Below are 16161 nucleotides of genomic sequence, written 5' to 3'. Positions count from 1 at the left end.
GACTACTAGAAAGCTGATAACTCTGATATTGTTACCAGAAAAGTATTTTTATAAGAAAAAAGAAGATCCTAAAAAATGTTGTGTCTATACTGTATCTAAAAATAATCATACTTTTTAAAATAGCTATTAATTATTCTTAATAGAAAACTCCAAGCTGAACATTGAAATCAATATAAAAGGTACAGCACATTAGGAGACTTAGATGCTCAAGAAAGAGAATCGGAAACTATAAAGCTGGAATACATGTTTTTACTGATGATTTGGTAAAATATTTCATCTGACTTTAGAATTCTCAAATAATTCTTTCAATTTCTTAGTTCCTATGTCTGTTAGTATCAAGCTCAAAGTAATCTTTTTAAAAATTATACATAAATATTTTTCTCTAATTTTACTCATGTATTTGCTCCATTAGTGACAAAGAGCAAGAGTGAGAGACAAAGAGCAAGAGAGAGAGAGATAGAGAGCACTTCCAGCAGGGTCTTGACATGGATTCACCCCTAGTTTCAGTGAACCCCAGATTATGGGCAAGCGTGTGTCAGCACATTCAGGGAGGTCTCTGGACAAGAACTCACATCTTTCCAATGTAGTTCACCTTCTCAGAACATCGTCTTTTACTGCTGCTCCACCATCCAGCCAGTCTTTTCATTTTCCCTCATAATGTTAAATAGTAAATTTAATTTGTAATTTTAAGTTGAAGAAAGGTAAAAAAAGAAAATTGATTGCAATTTATAACGCTCAAAATTGTTTAAATTCTTTTGCATGTTGGACTACATTTTTTAAAGTACGTCACTTGACTCTCAAATATTATTGTTTCAAGATCAATTAAAATTTACAGTCTATTTTGTCTACAACTCTCTCTTTCTCTCTCTCTCTACACACACACACACACACACACACACACACACACATAACTCTGATATTGTTACCAGAAAAGTATTTTTATAAGAAAAAAGAAGATCCTAAAAAATGTTGTGTCTATACTGTATCTAAAAATAATCATACTTTTTAAAATAGCTATTAATTATTCTTAATAGAAAACTCCAAGCTGAACATTGAAATCAATATAAAAGGTACAGCACATTAGGAGACTTAGATGCTCAAGAAAGAGAATCGGAAACTATAAAGCTGGAATACATGTTTTTACTGATGATTTGGTAAAATATTTCATCTGACTTTAGAATTCTCAAATAATTCTTTCAATTTCTTAGTTCCTATGTCTGTTAGTATCAAGCTCAAAGTAATCTTTTTAAAAATTATACATAAATATTTTTCTCTAATTTTACTCATGTATTTGCTCCATTAGTGACAAAGAGCAAGAGTGAGAGACAAAGAGCAAGAGAGAGAGAGATAGAGAGCACTTCCAGCAGGGTCTTGACATGGATTCACCCCTAGTTTCAGTGAACCCCAGATTATGGGCAAGCGTGTGTCAGCACATTCAGGGAGGTCTCTGGACAAGAACTCACATCTTTCCAATGTAGTTCACCTTCTCAGAACATCGTCTTTTACTGCTGCTCCACCATCCAGCCAGTCTTTTCATTTTCCCTCATAATGTTAAATAGTAAATTTAATTTGTAATTTTAAGTTGAAGAAAGGTAAAAAAAGAAAATTGATTGCAATTTATAACGCTCAAAATTGTTTAAATTCTTTTGCATGTTGGACTACATTTTTTAAAGTACGTCACTTGACTCTCAAATATTATTGTTTCAAGATCAATTAAAATTTACAGTCTATTTTGTCTACAACTCTCTCTTTCTCTCTCTCTCTACACACACACACACACACACACACACACACACACACACACAGCAAATATATTCATAAATGCATATGTATTTTATTCTCATTTTCAAAATCCTAGCTAGGATCCAGAAAGAGTGGTGCAAGCAGTAAGGCACCACTACATGAAGCCGGGCTGCACAAAAGGCCTAGGTTTTACTCCAGGACCAACCTATATAGGATGGATATGATGGCAGGGGCTTGTGGTTCTAGCTGACAACAGGCACACATAGAATTGTGACATGGTGACACTGTGTAAAACAAATTCTTCTCAATTTATTTTTTTCTCTCTCTTTCTATCTCTCTCTCTCCCTCACCCTTTCATGAAAAAGAAAAGTAAAAGAAGATCTTATCTAGGCATGTCAAAACATTATGCTTTTCTCTCAGTAAACATATTTTGAATTTAATCTAATATTTTGCAGAAGAAATTAGTAAGTTTTATGCACAGTTTTCTTATTCATGATGTTTCCATCATATCCTTATAACCATAGAATAACATATAAAATAATTTTTACACAGTATTGGCTTATGACACTTTTCTGATTATAGATAGGTTTTGACTAATAGACCAAACAACTCTTAGGATATTTTTATACTATTATTTTTATTTTTAATGCCAGAGGGTTCATGCATTTGCCAGAAAGAGAAAGAAAGTACCCATCATTCCCCACAGATGAAGCTTGGTCATGTCCCAATCCCCTTTTCTACATCCTGCCTTCCTGTCAGGATGCTGGACATGCACATATACATGCCTGGCCTGTTTCTCGTGCTTTTAGGGCCAAGATTTGAACTATTGTCAGCCATGTGGGGCCTGGCTTCCTCTACACAGCACTTAACCACTGCACTACAGGACTGGCTCTAACTTGTATCTTCATGAAAATTCTTCAAACAATACTAACTAATAAATCAAAGTAAGAAGGAACCAACAAGGTCACACATATGTTTTCCAGGACTTTCATTGCCAGCTCCTGTAAAACCGTAGGGACAAGATTTAAGCTCTTTCCTGAAATAACTGAAAAATCCAGATAGAATACATGAAACAACAGTTTTCAAGTCATTGAACTTCAGATAACTAAGTACAATGAACCCCAAGAGGCAGGACACAATGTGAAGTGACAGGGATGTGGGGGTGGAGGAGACCGAGGCAGAGCAACTGGATGTCCTGAACTACAGAAGTGTGCTTGAGATAAACTAAAATCTCCTGGGACTTTATGTCAGAGAGAAGAAAGCCTCACAGAAGAAAAATCTGGAGATCAGCGGAGGGGTTTGAAAGCTATCCAAGATCGGTAAAAATAAAACATCTGAAAAGTAATAGTATCTGAAACTCTCACAGGGCTCAGAATAATTCCTGCTCTCAGTTGACCCAAATACACTGCCTAATATAAAAATGGACTAAAAGGGTGGGAGGTGGGGAAGAAGTAGAATAAATATTGAGGGAAGTATGCACCAATATCAGACATTTAAAGGGAGGAAAAAAAGCATATATCCCTAGAAGTGGAACATATTAAAATCTCAGCACAAAAACCCACAACTTTCATGACTAGGGGAAAAAACTTGCCTCTTTTCACAGTGAATTCTTCCTTTACCTCTAAGTGATGGTCTTCTTTATCTTATTTATGAGCAGTTGCTTTAAAACCTACTTAATTTGATTTTACTATTACTGCATCTGCATTATGTAGACTAGTATCTATTTGGAATCCTTTTCCCATCCTTTTCAACTTCTTTGATTTTTATCCTTTCATCATTATGTGTAGGATTTTTTTAAATGGTATTTAGTTGAAATTCCTTGTGCTAATTTAATGGTGAGTTTCAATGGGGAATCATGTAAGTGAATGAAATCTCATATGAATCGATGCATATGTTCTCTTCTCACTCTCCCTCCCATCAATAGTCCAAGTTAATTATCCACCAGTTTGTTCCTGCCCTGTATTTACAGGATGTCTTCAGCTTAATCCATAATGCTGATAAAATACTACTAATATTGTGGTCATTATTCATCATCATGGAATGCATAAGGTGTTGCACAATTCTTTTAGTAGAAAAAAAGAAGAAAATAATCATGAAAATAATTCTAGCATTTAGTGCAAGTTTGACACTGTGGAATGAATTCAAAGTATATTTATTAAATTTTTATTTTATTCTCACAGATGGAGAATCAGAACTGGATACTAAAACTAGAAATTTAGGATTACTTTCTTTTTATCTTGCACAATTTTAAACACAGAAAGAAAAACATGGTTTAATTAGATTCCTAATTTTGAGAAAATCTGAAGTCTTTTTTGTATACGTTGAATCCATGAGGATTATAAATAATACAGGGCTCAAAATGAGTTAATAATCATTAAATATTATATTTTAAAAATTATAAAATTTTATAGATAAGCATAGTCTACAATATTTATGTGAACAAATATATTCATCCCTAAATATTTTTAACAAATGTAGTTTTACCTGAACAGGTAAACCAGAGACTTCAAAAAATTTGTAGAAAATAAAATTAAAGTGCAAGTTTATTTTGGTGTGTTTTTGAAATACATGCACGACCTTTATATAATAAACATTTCTATAAAAAAGTTTAAAGATACCTTACATAATAATGAAAATAAAAAGTTAGCTGTTACTGGAGTTCTTAAAATGAGCTTCTCATTATTACAGGAAAATTTGCTTCTATTGCTAAAAAATGGGTCTTGATAAAGTCTTAAATTTTGGTAATATTTTTTTTTGTAGGGAAATAAGAATTTTGCTTATATTACAAAAATCCCAAATATTTACCAAGAATTTAGTAGATCCAATGGCTATTTGAAATTAGTATACTTCTAGGATACCCCTTGAAAAACACTTCTGTTGGTCTGGTCCTGTAGTTAATGGGTTAAGGGAACTGGATCCCACATGAATGTCAGTAGTTTGAATCCTACATTCCCCCGACCCCAATCATAACTTGAAAAATGGTGCATGTGGGTGCATGTTCAACATCTCTACACGATGAAGAAATAGAGTAGAAGAGATCATGGCATAACCATAGCTTATGGAGGGTGCTTTCTACTCCCACCCTGTTTATCTGTCTCTCTCTCTGGTGAGTATACACATCCTCTGACAATTAATAAAAACAAAACAAAACAAAACAAACAAAAAAAACACTCTTTATTGTTTAATTCTTCTTAGGTTAAAAACTGAAGCCTGGGACCCAGCAGTTAGCATAATTGCTCTGTCGCTGAACTCCCATGTGGTCGACCACGGTTCGAGTCATGGACCCGGTGGTTTAAACTCACGCTGAGTACGTGTGCATGCGTGCCCAAGATCCTGAGAGGAGAATGGAGGAGAAGGGATTGTGGCATGGCCATCTCCCCTGGGGGATGAGTTCTCGCTTCTATCTCTCTGTCTCTCTCTGTTTTTCTGGCGAGCGCACATGCCCTATAGCAAAAAAACCTCTTCAACAACAACAAAACCTGATGTAGGCTCTTTCTTTTGTTATCATTTATACTCGTGGCTAAACCAATTCATATTGAATTTTGAAATTAAACAAAACTTCTCACTGAAGTTCAACTAATTTCAAGTTGTGCTAAACCAAACAAGAATCTGATAAGATTTTTCACTTTCTTGGGCATATTCCATATTTAATTTATATATTTTTATAAAATTGCAGTCAATCATTTGACAAATGAAAACAAATCCTACAGCTGTAGATAGAACCTATTTATAAAAACGTTTCTTATTTCAGAATCTGCTCCATTTTTGGGGGGGAGAGGTTTTTGCTATAGGGTGCGTGTGCTCTCCAGACAGACAGAGAGACAGAAAGCAAGAAATCACCCCCCAGGGGGGATGGCTACGCCACAGTCCCTTCTCCTCCATTTTCTTCTCAGGATCTTGGACACACACGCACATGCGCCCGGCGTGAGTTTAAGTCACTGGGCCTGGGACTCGAACCACGGTCAACTACATGGGAGTCTAGTGACATGGCCATTACACTAACTGCTGGTCCCCATTTTTAACATGAAAGAAGTACATGCTTCAGTACTGCAACAATAAAACTATTACTTAGAAATAAGTAACACAATATCATAATCGTATTTTTGTTGGGATTACTCAAATATTTTACAAGTTAATTTTTGGAGAGGTATATATTTAATAAGGTATTTGTATACTGATATTCTTAGTTTGCACACCTGTTTTTATAATTCAAGGTCTAGCTTCTTGGCAAAGACCATTTTTTTGAAAAATTTGTTGTCATAGGTCTGGTATGGCTAAACTGTAATAATTTGCTTATCTGACACTGCTTACTTTTTTTTTAAAATTGCTATGGGGTGCATGTGCTTGCAGAAAGAGACAGAGAGAGAGAGAGAAAGAGAGAGAGAGAGAGAGAAGGATAAAAGGAAAGTGAGAAAATACCCTCTCCCCCAAGAGGACTAGTCACACCACAATCACTTCGTCTCCATTCTTCTCTCAGGATTTTTGAACACACATGAATGCACACCTGGTATATTTTGAAGCACCAGATCCAGGACTTTAACTGTACAATTGGTCATATGGGATCCAGCTGCCTTAACCACCATGACACTGGCTGGCTCTATTTGTTTTAAAATTTTATTTATTTATTTCATGAGCAAGACAGAGAAAACGGTGAAGAGCAAGCACCTCCAATGGGGTCTTGGTACTTCAATTCACTTCCAGCCTCAGCCCTCAGGTGATGGAAACACGTGTCCACTGTATTCAGGGAAGTCTGGATTTGAACTGACAACCTTTCCATGCCTCAGAGCATTGCATTATTTACCACTGTGCCCCCATCCGGCCTCTGATAGTGTTTACATTGTCTCCCATTTTTCAAGAACCAAAATTTAGTTTGCCAGTTTAGTTTCCCTCTATTCCTTAGCAATTTTAAGATGTTATAACATTGACATATTCCCTCTATGTAGCTAATATGGAAAAATTATATGTAATAAATGTAATTTTTTTGCAGTTACGGTTTGCAATTTTTTGTATCTTTTAAGATTTATTCTCCTCCTTTGTAATTTTAGAAATTTGAAAATATCCTATCTATTTAATCATGTGCATGTGCAGGTATCTATCACTCTCCAATGGAAGATGTACCATCCACATTTGTTGTTTCTGAAATATTATCTGCTGCTATATCTTTGAATAATACTCCTCAGTTTTTTATTTTTTTTTTTTTTAAAAAGAGAGAGAGAGTTTTTTGCTATAGAGCATGTGTACTCACTGGAGAGACAGAGAGAGACAAAGAAACAGAGAGCAAGAAAACAACCTCTTGAGGGTTGGACACATTGCAATCCTTTTTCCTCTCAGGATTTTGGGCATGAACACATTGGTGCCTGGTATGAGGCAGTTTAAAATGTCAGGTCTAGGACTTGAACCATGGTCGATTCTATGGGAATCTAACAACACACCCATTACATCATCTGTTGGTCCCAGTTCCCTCCAAATTTTCTATTTTTGTAATCCCCATGTATCATAAGCTTGTTTATTGTACTTTTTAACTTTCATCATAAATTGTTTCTATGAAATATAGTTTCAACATTGTAAGTTTGAACTTAGAGGGAATATATAATTCAATATATAAGGCACAGATGGGACAATAAGGTGTCACTACATTTAATATTGAGAAGAGGAAGAATGCAAAAGAAGACCAAAGTAATAGTTGAAGAATTAGGAAGGAAATCATGATGAGTACTGTTTCTGAGGCTAAAGAATAAGAGTGGCTTTGAAGGAGCAAATTTTCACTTGATGACAAATCCCAGTAGTACATGGGAAAGTGTGCATAGGAGTCACAAGCAAAGCAACACTATAAATCTTGACAAGTATTAGTGAAAAGACATGTTTACAAACAAATGACAGATTTGAAGGATGCAATGAGAAGTAATGTAAATAACATGGATTATTATTTTTTTGAGAGGTTTTTTGTTTTTTTCGCTATAGGGTGTGTGCGCTCTCCAGACAGACAGAGAGAGACATAGAGACAGAAAGCGAGAAATCACCCCCCAGGGGGGATGGTCACGCCGCAATCCCTTCTCCTCCACTCTCCTCTCGGGATCTTGGGCATGCACGCACTCGCGCCCGGCGTGAGTTCTAAGCCACCAGGTCCGGGACACAAACCGCGGTCAACTACGTGGGAGTCCAGTGACATAGCCATTATGCTAACTGCTGGTTCCCAATAACATGGATTATTGATGTGAATAATGCTCTAACATTCCATCATATATTACAAATTTAAGAGAGAGAGTAGATGGTGTGAAGTTGAAGTTCATTATGATCGTTATCATTAGAATATAGAATTAACTAGAATATATGCAAAGGACTTATACAATAAACTTACAAAAAAAGGAATCAAAGTCCCAAGAAAGAAAGAATAAAATTAATTAGTTATGTGGTGAGATGGGTTCTCCCAGTAAGCAGCCTCTGAGACAGTATTTGACATTCTGGATTGTTTTAAAACCATAGTCATGAGATAGATGCCTTTGGAGAAAGTTGAATTGGGTGAAGGAAGAAAGCTGTAGCACAGCTCTAATCAGAGTCTTGAGTAACTTTACAGGGAGCTCTTTATCTATAATGGCTTTTCTGATTGGTCCAATTAGACTGAAATGGTGAAACCACCCTACTCCTGAACAGATCAATCATTTGATATGAGCTGGTCTGAAAAAAGGTGGACTTTTGGATAAGGTGCGTCTCTAGAATTGAAATAGCCATTGAATGCGCCAGCAGTTGAAGCGTGTCTGCCCATAACAATCTTTTTTTTTTTTTTCCTTTATGAGATTTTTACTATAGAGTGTGTGCTCTCACCAGAAAGACAGAGACAGAGTCAGGAAATGAGAAATCACCCCGCCCCCCAGGGGGTAAGGCCATGCTGCAACTCTTTTTCCTCTATTCTCCTCTTGGGATTTTGGGCATGCTTGCACACACACCTGACGTGAGTTTCAAGTCACTAGATATGGAACTTGAACCACAGTTAGCTATGTGGGAGGTTGGTGATGTAACCATTACGCCATCTGCTGGTCCCTGCCAATAACAATCTTAACATCTGTATCTTATACAGAAAAGGAGAGTTATGATCTTCAATGCAGATAAAATAACAGTTTTGGATACATAATGAAAACATTTCCATTAACAAAAAAAATTAATTTTATAGAATACATGGAAAGAAAGAACTTGGTTTTTGGTATATATGTAATAGTTACACATTAGAGACAATTTTCATGTGGCTAAACACCTGACTAAAAAAAAAAAAAAAAATAGCCTAGAATAAGATAGTAATTTCAAAGTCCAAAAAAGTGGTGAGAGTTTGTCATCAAGTAGAGATAGAAGTGAACTAAGGTAAGGTAAACAGGTAATAAGGAAAAGAACTGGAAAGTCAGATGCAAATCAGCAACTTTAGAAGGACTGTGGAGAGTCAAAGACACTTACTTGCCTACCCAAATGTGGAATGGGGAAAAGGGCAACTGTATTAGTTTAATGTCTCAAGTACTAGAAACTATGTAAGAGTTTTCTGCAAAGCAGCATAACTTAAGAGTAAGAGTTCTGGAGCTAGGAAGCTAAGGTTAACAATCTCTTACCACTACACACAGCCTGGTGAGTGCACATAAGTTACTTAGCCTTTCTGTGAACTGACTTTCTCTTCTGTGAAATGAAATTGAAAATAATATTGCTAAGTGTGTTTGAATTACTGCATGATTTTGTAAAAGTTAGTATTTGGGTATCATCATTAAATAGAGATAGATGTTATCATTCCTTTCATCAGTCATATGAGGAAAAGCAGAAAACTTAAATTTTATTCATGAGATGAGGCAAAAGAACCAAAAGAAACAAGAGATGAGTTAAATTCAGCAAGTACTTGATGTACACTGGCCGTCATTAAAACTACTCCACGTGCTTTATTTCACTTAATACAACATCATGCAAACAATTATTTTTAGAAATATATATGGAAGATTTAACTGAGTCAGGAGAGTGCATAATGATACTTATTTATTATGAGTAGTATACTCCTACAGAAACCAGTCACCAGATGTGAGCTGACCTTCAAAGGAGTATATATGGTGATAATATGATAATAATTCAAATTGGTAAAATATGAACTTAAAGGGGCTTTGCTCTATTTGAAATATGTTGTGAGGCACGTATGTTGATATCACTGTAGGTAGTGTTATATAACTGGAAAGAAAGCAAGACATATGCAAAAAAGTAAAAAGAAAAATAAGAAAGGAGCTAAGTAGGGGAATATGATTTATTCACCACTCGAAAAACAATTAATGAATAAAATAAAACGATATAGATGACAGTATTAATTACAAGAAAAAATAGTTTACTTTTTTGGTTTATACTTCTTAATTTCAATTCATAGTAAATAAACTACATGTTTTTTCTTATTTAAATTTATTTTATACACTGAATCACTGTATGTTACAACAGTTTGTAAAATGAATTTTCTCAGCATAAATACATTACACACCAGACCAGTTAAAGATATTATCCTAAATGTTATCAATAGAAAATGCTTCATTTCTGTGTCCTTTAAATGTCTTGCCTCTCCCTTTTTCTCCTGAATTCCCTTCCTCTCACAGACCACACCTTGCCACACCTTCCTCCACACTATCTATGGTATCCACAACCATTCTCCATGCTTCTATATCCTCCAGTCTTTCAGTTTCCTTCAGAGTGCAGACATTTGCTATATATTAAGTAGAGACATACAATGTCTCTCTCTTTCATAATCAAGCTTGCTTCACTCAGTAGTAAATCTTTTTTTTTTTTTTTTGGAGAGGTTTTCGCTGATGGGCGCGTGCTCTTGCCAGAGACAGAGACAGACAGAGAGACAGAAAGCGAGAAATCAGCCCCCAGGGGGGATGGTCACGCTACAATCCCTTCTCCTCCATTCTCCTCTCAGGATTTTGGGCATGCACACACATGTGCCCAGCGTGAGTTTTAAGCCACCAGGTCTGGGACGTGAATCACAGTCGACTATGTGGGAGTCCAGCGACATAGCCATTACGCAACTCAGTAGTAAATCTTTCATATTCATCCACTTTCTATCAAATGCCAGGGTCTCATAGTTTGTTTTTTTGTTTGTTTGTTTTTTATGGCTGAATAGTATTCCATAGTGAATATATGCTACACTTCATCAATTCATTTGTCTGTTTATGAACATTTGGGTCAGTTTGATGTCTTAGCAATTGTGAATAACGTGGCAATAAACATAGATGTGCAAGTACTTTTCCCACTGAGCATTTTCCTATTCTTTGGGTAGCTATCCAGGAGTGGGATTGCTGGATCATATGATAGATCACATTGTAGGTCACTTCCATAGTTTCAATATGCATCTCACAAAGTTCTCTAAACATCATTTGCTTGAAATAAATTACAGAAAATTTTCACTGACTTGAGTCTCCACTTGCAGAATGAAGAATCTCAGCATCTAAAAAGTCTGTACAAAACATGTCTCAGGCTTTGTTGAGGGTGTTAATGAGTGTTTTTGTATACTTCCAATATATGATGGCATTTTCCTACTAAGTACAATTGTAGCTCTGTAGCAAAAAACAAAGTTAGTATCACTTCTTCACTGGGCACTTCAGTGCTGTTCAACTCTACTAAGCTGGACAAAGCCACCTGGTCTCCCACCTTTTTCTTCTGATCTGTGTGATCATTCTCCTGCTCTGCTCTGCAACACAGTTCCCATACTGGCTACCATCAATGATCCATTAAAGGCCAACATAAGGGATTGGGATGAACACCCTTAACTTTTGACTTGAGTTTTATTGAAGGATTCCCAAAATATGGCAGCATGTACCCCAGTTCTTCATAGATTATTTGTATCACTCTCTTGCCCTGGGTCCCACATGGATACCCAAGATCCTGACACTGGAAACAACTGATGTGACAGTTAACATGTTCTATGACAGATTATTACTTTCAATAGAGCTAGAGTTCACAACTGGGTTAAGTATGTTATTCCTGTATTCTTCCCTCAGAATTATATCTATCCTTAGTCTCAGTCTTCATATAAAGAGTCATATCCTCAAGTCTCCCAGATAGAGTAAGAAATATGTCTAAATCCAAGTGTCTAACATGCCTGTGCCTGTGTATATGTATACATGCATATGAAATAGTTAGCTACCTTTTTTTTTGCAGAGGTTTTGGCTACAGGGCATGTGCTCTCGCCAGACAGACAGAGAGACAGAAAGCGAGAAACCACCCCCCCAGGGGGGGACGGCCACGCCGCAATCCCTTCTCCTCCATTCTCCTCTCGGGATCTTGGGCACACATACACACGCGCCCAGCATAAGTTTTAAGCCACCAGGTCTGGAACGTGAACCGCGGTCAACTACATGGGAGTCCAGCGACATAGCCATTATGCTAACTGCTGGTCCTGTTAGCTACTTTTTAAACTCTTTAATATAAATAAATATAACCTTTTACATGGTCAAATTATAGTTTCAATAATGTTAGGCACCTTTACTTGTCAAAAGACATTTAAATTCTCTTGGATTCAGAATAGAGATTAAATTTAGGAACATATTTTGGGTGATGGCACTGATAATGACCTAATTCCAAACATCCAGTCATAATGTGAGTGGCTTGATTGAAATCCATTCATTGTGTGGCTCCACCTTTACCCTGCAGAGTAATTTAGCTTCTTCAATAATCATCTCCTACTACTAAAAGCAACAATGTGTCATGTAATCTAAATCAATATAAGTCATTTGCTTAAATCAATAATCCCTTAATTAATCTCATCAAAAAATTTTTAATAAATCTTAATTAAGATCTTATTAAGAGAGGATTTGATTTGTCTTAAAATGAGAATATTCCCAAAGAAGGTTTCATACATGACATAGATATCAGCATGATATACTAGATTTTCTAATTGAACTTTTTGTAAAAACTGATTTTTAATCCTTTCTAAAAAAAAATCTTCAGTGAAGATTTAATTTATAAGGTTTCTCGTGGAAGTCAGTCAGTGAATAATTTATTTCCCTAGCCTACTCATAGAAGCTTCAAATTATTACTATTAGGATTTACCCATCTTTTTTTGTGCTCACTTCTGAATTCTAATACTTTAAGATATGAGATTTTGGAGGCCCGCAGATGGTACAATAGTTGCATAGCTGGACTCCCACATGGCCAACCATGGTTCAAATCCCAGACCCAGTGCCTCGAAATTCACAACAGGTGCAGGTGCGAGCATGCCCAAGATCCCAAGAGCAGAAAAGAGGAGAAGGGATTGCAGCATGGCCCACCCCAGTTTCTGTCTCACAGTCTCTGTCTCTCTCTCTCTCCAGCAAATATGCACCCTAAAGACAAAAACCTCTTTAAAAAAATAAAAAAGAAAAGATTAGAAAGTTTATAAATTTACTACCCACAGGCTTAAGTTCAAATTTAAAATTTGGTATTTTATTTTAACCTTCATATTCACATATCATAAAATGAATGAACACAGTCATTCTCCTATGTAAAGTGATAACAATGCACCATAGTCTATATGCCTAATCATGATTTAACATAAACTACATCAGAGGTACAATATTGTCAATAATAATCTTCTCTTTATTTAGTAAGTGGATTTTAAAGGGAGATAATCTTGTAAATATAATATGTATATTAGTTCTCCAATGAGATCCAATGTCTACCATCATTTTTGTACCAGCTCTGAAAATATTGAAAATAACATGAAAAGTTATTTATTATTTCAGCATCCTGCCCTGAGTAAATCTAAGGGCTTATCCAACCCAAAAGAGAAACTAGAATTCTTCTACCTGAAAGATGCCACAACAGCCCTGCAGCCCTGCTAGCCTGACACAGGAAGCAGAAGTGATGTTGCAGTTCAGCATCATCATATCCAGTGCTGGTGAGGAAGGAGACAAATTTCTGCCATGGACCCTGCATTATCCCACACCTGGTGATTCTGGCCATTTGGAGAGCACTGGACAGGTCTCCATTAACTCTGTGTAAGGAGGAATGGAGATTGCCCATATCCATAACCAGTCAAGAGCTGTGATGACTGTGATATTGGGATCAAGGAAAGGAGCGTTCAGGCACATTTTGCCAGTAGCTTTGCAAGATGATAGCCAGTGATTTCTCCCATGAAAACCATCTGCCTTCATGAAGAAAAAATTGAAGTAGAAAGGATGGTGGCTGGCTGTTTGAAAGATTGTTATAAGGTTCAATGACTTTTGAGGGTGGGGTTGAGAATTTCACTCAGGAGGAGTAGACTTTACTGAACCCAATTCAGAGACCTATACAGAGACGTGATGCTGGGGAACTACAAGAACCTTGCTTCAGATGTCAGTTCATCAAATCTAGTCTGATCTCTTGGTTGGCTCAAGAGGAGAATTTGAGGACAGTGCAGGAGGAGCTCTCCATGAATAGAAAATACAACTTAAAACCAGTGATTTAACATTTCAACTGGACTTCTTCAGGAGACAAATCTCCAATGGAATACAAATGCAGGAAGCAAGCCATAATACAGGGGAACTGTGTGACTGTGAGTAGTGTGTAGACATCCTCAGTGAATTCTCATGCCTTAAAGCCCATAAGAATATTCAAAATACGAGGGATATTTCTGAGTGTCATCAGTATGGAAAAGACCCTTGCTTTTGCATGAGGAAACCTCTACTGGAGAGAATATTTCTGTATTGAATCAGTGTGGAAAAGCCTTCAGCCTGACACCAAATCTGTTCCAAAGAACTAGCTTGCCAAAGAAATCTGATTACAGTGACTGTGGGAAAGTCTTCATTAATCAGTCAGACCTTCAGGAACATATGAAAACTCAAAATGCAGGAATATTTTATGAATAGAAGGAACACAAGAGAGATTTTATGCACTACACAAGCATTGGTGTGCAAATACAAACCTGCAATACAAAAAAAAAAAAAAAAAAAAAAAAAAACCTACAAATGTAAGGAATGTAGAAAAGTCTTTAGGTATTCTGTATATCTTAATATTCACATGGGAACCCATGCTGGAGACAACTCCTATGAATGTAAGGAGTGTAGGAAAGCTTTTACTAAGTCTTGCTGACTTACTCAGCATAGAAAAACTCACACCGGAGAAAAGCTGTATAAATTTAAAGAATGTGAAAAAGCCTTCACTGTTTCTAGGGAACCAGCAGTTAGCGTAATGGCTATGTCGTTGGACTCCCACGTAGTCGACCGCGGTTCACATCCCAGACCCAGTGGCTTAAAACTCACGCCAGGCGCGTTTGCGTGCATGCCCAAGATCCCGAGAGGAGAATGGAGGAGAAGGGATTGCAGCGTGACCATCCCCCCTGGGGGGTGATTTCTCGCTTTCTGTCTCTAATGTCTCTCTCTGTGTGTCTGGCAAGCGCACGCGCCCTATAGTGAAAATCTCTCAAAAAAAAAGCCTTCACTGTTTCTTCATACTAAAGTCAACATATGAAAATTCACAATGAGGAGAAATGCTCAGTGTAAAGAATATAGAAAAACCTTCACTAGGCCTTCTCAACTTACCAAACATACAAAAATTCACACTATAGAAAAACTTTTTGAATGTATAGAATGTGAAACATTCTTTAGCTATTCCTCATTCTTTAACAGGTGCATTGGAAGGAGAACCTGTAAAGAGTGTGGGAAAATCTTCACTCAGAACTCAGAACTTATTAAGCATGTACAAATTCTCAGAGAGAAGACCTATGAAAATAAGGAATGTGGGAAAGCCTTAGCTAGATCTTCTCACCTTAGTGAACATATAAGAATGCACACTGGAGAGTAGACTTCTGAATGTGTCAAATGTGGGAAAGTCTTCACCATTTCCTCAAATCTTAGTGGGCATTTGAGAAATCACACTGGCTAGAAACCCTTTGAGTGCAAGGAATGTGGAAAAGCATTTACTCATTCCTTTAGTCTTAATAATCGCATGCAGACTTACAGTGCCAAAAAAACATACACTTGTGTGAGATGATGAATCTTTTAGGTTTCCCTCTTGTGTCAATTTTCAAATGTGAATTCACACTGAAGGAAAAAACCTATGAATGCAAACAATGAAAGCCTTTAGTTATTCTAATTCATTTCTACCATGTGAAATAAATAATTGGAGAAAAACTCTATGAATGTGAAAAAGTGCAGGAAAGCCTTTAGTTCTCCAAGTTTTTTACAAAATCCTATAAAAAAGACATGCAGAAGAGAAACCGTCAGTATAAAAAAATGTGGGAGAGCTTAAAGATGTTTCTGCTTACTTCAAAGACATCAAGATCTCATTAGGGAAAAATCCTATATGTAAATGTAAGGCATGTGAAACATTTTCAATAATATATCTGGTCATAACCTATAAGAATTCACAGTGGGATAGACTTTCCTAAATGCTCAAGACTGACCATACCTCTCAGTAATATTGCTGGAGAAAAAAAAACATACGAATGTTGAAAAT

General features: G+C 36.4%; 1 pseudogene; it reads left to right on the top strand.

The window, feature by feature from the left end:
- Positions 1-14027: 14027 nt before the first annotated feature.
- LOC102502793 (zinc finger protein 266 pseudogene) lies at positions 14028-15934 on the top strand (annotated as a pseudogene).
- Positions 15935-16161: the final 227 nt, after the last annotated feature.

Source organism: Tupaia chinensis, unplaced genomic scaffold (assembly GCF_000334495.1).
Source record: "Tupaia chinensis unplaced genomic scaffold, TupChi_1.0 Scaffold143763_1, whole genome shotgun sequence".
In the NCBI taxonomy this organism is placed as follows: domain Eukaryota; kingdom Metazoa; phylum Chordata; class Mammalia; order Scandentia; family Tupaiidae; genus Tupaia; species Tupaia belangeri.
Note: the sequence above shows the minus strand (reverse complement) of the source record. Positions and strands in the feature narration are given on the sequence as shown.